The sequence below is a fragment of the Pteropus medius genome, unplaced genomic scaffold (genome assembly GCF_902729225.1).
Source record: "Pteropus medius unplaced genomic scaffold, Ma_sr-lr_union100, whole genome shotgun sequence".
In the NCBI taxonomy this organism is placed as follows: domain Eukaryota; kingdom Metazoa; phylum Chordata; class Mammalia; order Chiroptera; family Pteropodidae; genus Pteropus; species Pteropus medius.
This window is the reverse complement of record NW_024350926.1, coordinates 7,700,761-7,707,338: the sequence shown is the minus strand read 5'-3', so window position 1 is coordinate 7,707,338 and position 6,578 is coordinate 7,700,761. Positions and strand designations below refer to the sequence as shown.

Below are 6,578 nucleotides of genomic sequence, written 5' to 3'. Positions count from 1 at the left end.
CAGACCCAGACCTTTCTCTTAAGTATCAGAACTGCAGGAGCTGGGCGTGCCAGCCACCTTCTAAACAGTGTGTCTCTTCACATGCACTTCAAGTTCAATATTCCTCCCCAGCCTGCTCTTCTTTTTACATTAATTAATGGCACGACAATTCACCCGGTGCCTAAACCAGCAACACAGAAACCGTCAGCGACGGCACTTTTTCCATTACCCTGAGTGAGTATTTCAGTTCATCTGCTCCCGTGGGTTAAAGAAAGGGTTTTATTTTTCTCACAGAACAAAAAGCCTGGAGGGAAGTAGTTCCCACCCAGTAGGGCAGCCTAGCAGTGCCATCAGGGTTCAAGCTCTTTCTGCCTCTGTCCTGCATCCTTTGTGTGGGATTCTCATCCCTGTCACAGGAGGCTTTCTTTATTTGATCCGCGTTCCAGGCAGGAATGAGAAGGAAGAGCAAAGGGCCAAAGGATCGTGCCAATGGTCGGAATCACCTCCCTTTGGACTCCCTTACTCTCAAACGCCAATCAGCAATTCATGTTTATGCCGCGTCGGCCAGAACTGGATCACGAAGATGCCGTTTACAGCTACGCATAATAGGAAGGCGTCTTAGGTAGCCAGGTATATTTGGGGTCTTGTTAATAAGAACATATTAGTAAATTGGATTTCGCTGTATAACAAGCTGCCTCAAAACTCAGTGGTTTAAGACAACAATTATTATGTCTCTCGGTTCTTCGTGGGGGTAGTCCTGAAATGGCTTGGCTGAGGTTAGATGAGCTGCGATGGCGTCATGCTCATGTCTGGGCCCTCAGCTGAGATGGCTGGGCTTCCCTCTCTTCCCACATGACTTCTCATCCTCTGAGAAGCTAGGGCTTCTTCCCATGGCGGTCTCGGGCTTCCCAGAAGCAAGAGAAGGCAAGCCTCGATGCACGAGTACTTTTTAAGCATCTGTTTATCTGACGTTTGTCAATGTCCCCTCCGTCAGAACATTCACGTGGCCAAGCCAAGATTCGAGTGGAGAGAGAGATTTTACTTCCTGGTGGGAGGGTGCCGCAATGCGTATAAGGATGGGAGGAACTTATGCCATTTTTCCCCAATCTATTACATTAAGAAAGGGCGGGAGAACAGGTGTTGGGTGGGTGACAACTGTGACTCCCTAATCGCGTGAATTTAACCCTATTTAACCTGTCGGTGTATTCTTTAATCATACTTAAAAAAGAAAAGTTTGTCCATTCTAAGTACCCCCCTTAACTTTCTAGCTCCCTGGCTCCGATCCTTAATTAACTTTTCACATCCAGGACGGTTAAACTTTCTCAGGTTTGAATCACTTTGAAAATCTGATCAAAATTATGGTCTCTTATGGATAATTTGTGTCCCATCAAAATTCACATGTTGAACCCTTAACCCCCAGTGTGATGGCATTTGGAGAGGGGACCTCTAAGGAGCAAATAAGATTAAAGGAGGTCACAAGGGTGGGGCTCTGACCCAAAAGGGTTAATGTCCTTATGGGATGAGACGCTGTTCTCACATGGCATTTCTTGATGAGAACAGAGCAAGAATCTGGTCGTCTAGCAAGCGAGGAAGGGAGCTCTCACCAGAAACGAAGTTTGCTGACACTCTGATCATGACTTCCAGCCTCCAGAACTGTGAGAAGGTCATTTTCTGTTCCTTAAGCCACTCGGTCTGTGGCACTCTGTCACAGTACCCCGAGCAGACTAGTATGTGGTCTCTCTCTCAGAAGAGACAAGCAACTGCACGACACACAGAACTGTATACGTAATGTCAGAGTGACTCTGGACACCTACAAGCTACCTAAGAACTGCTGAGGTATTTATGCTCCAGGTTACAAATCCCTGCTCGGAGACAGCTTTCGAAACAGACAATCGTCTCCATGGTCACTTATTTTAAAACTTTTAGTGTCTTCTCTTCAGCTGCAAAGGGCTTAACGTGGCCTGCAAGGTCCTTCCCAATGTATGCCCCAATGCTTCCCTGGTGCCAACGACTGTCACGGCCACTCCAAGCTTCCTTCTCCTCCAGCCAAATTACAGTAGTGAACTGGCTTCTTTTCCTGAGCACAGTGCCCACCCCTCCCACTAAATGGCCAGACAGCGATGCTCCTTTGATGACACTGGGACTCATTCCTGTTCTTTTCTTCCTTTGGAGAAGGGTTTGTAGCTTAGTGAAGTGTTGGGAAATCAGCTTCCTGAAATCCAGCACGGTCAAAGCGAACGCCGCTTCTGTGACCTCGGTCAGAGCACCCCAGTTCTTCCTCCTGTGAGGCCGGGGCAGCCGTCATTTCCATTCCTACCTCAGTGATCTCGGGAAGTTTGGTCACAGCACGTAACGAGTGTTTAAACCATTGTTCACAATGCTGAAAAGCCGATGGCCCAAGACTAATATCCAGTTTGGTTAGCCTGGATATTAGTTATCCACAGGAAGAACCACACCTCATGACGATGGCCCATCTCTCATCACAGCTGCTGTTATAGCCCAGGGAGAGCTTCTGCACCTGGGACAGATGACCTGTCTGTATTACTGATGCCAGGAGGGCCTTGTCCTCTGTCGCTCAGGAGCAGGAAGTCTCACTCTCAAAAGCACAGTTGTTAATTAGTAATAACTCCACTGCTGGTAAAAGTCGGAGTCCGCTTAGTAGGTTTCAGAAGAGCTGCCCACCATCTTGTTGGAGGATAAATCCAGTTCTGGAAGACTCAAGAGTGAAGGGCTAACCTGGGTCAGCGAGCCCACACTGCGTGCTGTCACGGAGCGCTGGTTAAGGTCCAGGACTTCCTGAGGCTTCGGTGTGGTCAACGGAGCGGGTGAGTCTTCAAAACCTCCTCCCAGCTCCTTGCTGCAGGCAAGGTCTAGTTTCCTCATCGCAAGCAGGTATCTAAAACCTGCATCCAACAGTTTGACTCTCGTGATAATGCACGTGATTGTAAGTCCAGCACTTGCAGATCTGAGGTACTTTCTAATCCCCGAGTGATACTGTTTAGACTGTCACCAATGTTTCTGTTAATGCAAAGATCAAGTACTTCAAGATTTTGTGGCATACTTAGCAACTGACCACAAACACCCCATCTTCTGATGTGAGGGCGCCATCCACAACCACAAGAGTTGGCTCCTGCTTGCTTCTCGGAACTTCTGGAGGAACAGAGGCACGTTTCCTCCCACCCACGTCACTGTTCCGGGACAATTTCAGCTCTTCAAGTTCAGGCGCTGCTTTACCTGGGAGGAAGGACCCAGCGCTCCAGCATCATCGAAGGCAAGCTGCAACTACCCAGCCTCGGGATGTTCAGCTCGCTGACAAGATGCATCCGCTGGGTGAGTGAATGGAGGGTTCCAGCCATGAAATCACTCCAGGAACCATCCAGTTTTTCCAGGTCCTGGAGCTATACGGCAGCAAAGCAACCATTTCCTTGATGTCCGCAGTTGTTAATCTGAGGTTATTCAGATCTGGACACTTGCTGGCAGTCTTTCTGCCCGGCTTCTGCAGGAACTGCTCATTTTTCTGTATTCTGGACCCCAGCTCCATTTATGAAACGAGAGGCTGGCTCTGTTTCTGCCTCCAGGTGCTTGACACGGAGTACTCCAATGACCCTTTCCTCACAAACGAGCCTGAGGAGTTCAGTGGCTTTTCAGTGACAGCCTGAGCTGGGCTTCTCAGCGTGCAGACAGAGGTGTGTGTTCACGGACGAAGAGGTGGCCTCGTTAGCGTTTAGGGTGAGCGCTGCTGGAAGGACACACAGACGTGACGGTGACTAACTGCTGGGAAGGGGCAGAGAGGACAGGGATTTAACTCCTAACCAAACAGGTGAAGAAGGGGGGGCGCTGCAAACACCTTCTATTCGGAAGGTGGCCTTTTCATCTCGCTGATGGCTTCCTTCGCTGTGCAAAAGCTTACTGGTTGGATGTAGCCCTCCTTGTTTATTTTTGCTTTTGTCGCCCTTTTCTTTGGAGTCAGATCCCAAAATTATCACCAAGAGAGTCAAGGCCCTTCCCACCTACGTTTTCTTCTAGTTTTATGATTTCGGGTCTTACATTCGAGTCTTTGATTTTTATGCACGTTGTAAGACAGGAGCCTAATTTCATTCTTTTGCATGTGGCCGTCCAGTTTCCCCAACAACATTTATTGAAAAGACTGTCTTTTCTCCCCCGTATTTTCTTCCCTCCAGTGACATAAATTAATTAACCATGTGTTCATGGGTTTAGTTCCGGGCCCTCTATTCTATCCCCTTGATCTGTGTGTTGGTTTTTAGGCCAATATCATCATTTTTATGATTCCTTTAGCTGGGTAAGCTACTTTGAAATCAGGAAGCATGAGGCCTTCAACTTTATTCTTCTTTCTCAAGATGGCTTTGGCTTTTCGCGTTCTTCTGTAGTTCCATACAAATTTTAGAGCTTTTTGTTCTATTTCTCTGAAAAAAGCCATTGGAATCTTGCTAGAGATTGCATTAAATCTATAAATATCTTTGGGTCGTATGAATATTTTAACAATACTAATTCTTCTAATCCATGCGCATGGATTATCTTTCCATTTATTCGTGTCTTCTTCAATTTCTTTCAACGATGTCTTGTAGTTTTCAGTGAATATGTCTTTCAACTACTCGGTTAAATGTTTTCTGAGGTATTTAATTATTTTTGGTGCAATTCTAAATAGGATCGTTTTCTTAATTTGTCTTTCTGATAGTTCATTGTTCGCGTGTAGAAATGCAACAGTGTTTTGCATATTGATTTTGCATCCTGCAACTTTATTATATTCACTTTTTATTTCTAACAGTTTTTAGTGAAGCTTTTAGGATTTTCCAAACATAAAATCATGTTGTCTACAAATAGAGACCATTTTACTCTTCCTTTCCAATGTGATAGCCTTTTGTCTACCTCATTGCTCTGGCTAGGACGGCCCACACTATCTTGAATAAAAGTGGCAGGAGCGGGGGCATTTTGGAGGAAAAGCTTTTGGTTTTTCACCACTGAGTGTGATGTTATCTTTGAGTCAGTCATATACGGACTTTATTATATAGAGGTGCTTTCCTTCGATACCCATTTTATTGAGAGTTTTTATAATCATTGAATGTCATATCTTTTCAAATGCTTTTTTCTGTATCTATTGATATGATCATCTGATTTTTATCCTTCACTTTGTTAATGCGGTGTATCGTGCTGACTGATTTGCAGGTGCTGGACCCCCATTGCACCCCCGGAATCCCACTTGACCGCGGCGTATGATGCTTTTAATGTGCTGTTGAACTTGGTTTGCTATTGTGCTGCTGAGGATTTGTGTAACTGTGTTTGTCGGGGATACTGGCCTGTAACTTTCCTTTTTTGGTGTGTCCTGGCTTGGTTTTGGCATCAGGGGAATGTTGGCTTTCTAAAATGAGTCTGAAAGCATTACTTCCTCTTTAATATTTTGGAAGAATTTGAGGAGGACAGATATTAAATCTTTGAATGTTGAGTAGATTTCACCTGTGAAGCCGTCTCGTCTTGGGCTTTTATTCGTTGTGAGGTTTCAATCTGCTCACCATTAACTGGTGTGCTCGGATTTTCTATTTCCTCATGTTTCCGTCTTGGAAGGCTGGACATTTCTAGAAACGTATCTATTTCTTCTAGGTTGTCAAATTTGCTGGCATATAATTGTTCATAATACTCTCTTATGATCCTTTGTATTTCTCAGGTATTACTTGTAACTTCTCTTTCATTTCTGATTTTATTTATTTGAGCCCTCTCTCTTTTTCCTTAGTGGGTCTAGCGAAAGGTTTGCCAATTTGTTTATCTTTCCAAAAAAAACAGCTCTTAGTTTCACTGATCTTTTCAGTTGTCTTTTAATCTCTATTTCATTTATTTCCACTCTGATCTTTAGGATTTCCTTCCCCTTGCTAACTTGGCATTTTGTTCTTTTTCTAGGTTCTTCAGGCCACACAGGGGGCTGCTGGGACGCTCTCTAGGAATGGAGGCGCAGGTGGGCACCGTTTTTTGCTTACTCTCGCCATCTACCTTGCTATCACTGGCAGGTGCACCCCAGTCCTCTGCTCCCCTAAGGCTCTGCTGAAGCCAGCGGGTGCTCACAGTCCATACAGAGGATGCAGTTTGAGCACCTGGTGGCTGGAGGGACTTGCATTTCTGGGCCCCATGGGATCGGAACAATGGGAGAGAGAGTCCTTGGCAGGCTACTGTCCCCAGGGCAGGGTGCAGACAGCAGACAGAAACACGTCCCCAGTGAAAGGCGTCAGGGAAGCATTTGGTAAGCTGTTGGTTATAGTCGCTTGGCAGTCAGATTCCATACCGAGCTACCCTGAGTACCAGGAAACACATTCAGAAAGCAGCTGTTACAAACAACATTTTGCTCTTGGCTATATTTGACAAGATAAGACAAAAAAAAAGATGATTTTTTAAAACCGATTTACATGTAGAAGTGAAGAGGAATAGAAAAATTTAGGAGACTTATTAAAATATTTCCTAACTACTAGCTCACTCGGTGCCTGGCAGGTGAGCAGGACATCATCCTGGCTGGCAGAGGAAGTAGAGATAATCCGTGGAAGGGACCTGTGTATTTCTAGGCCAGGACATTTAATTGCCATATATATATATATTTT

The 6,578-nt window shown here is 45.4% G+C and overlaps 1 pseudogene; it reads right to left on the bottom strand.

Annotated features, from left to right (window-relative positions):
- Nucleotides 1–2,634: 2,634 nt before the first annotated feature.
- LOC120585440 (leucine-rich repeat-containing protein 31-like) lies at nucleotides 2,635–5,568 on the bottom strand (annotated as a pseudogene).
- Between the last annotated feature and the right edge of the window lie 1,010 nt (nucleotides 5,569–6,578).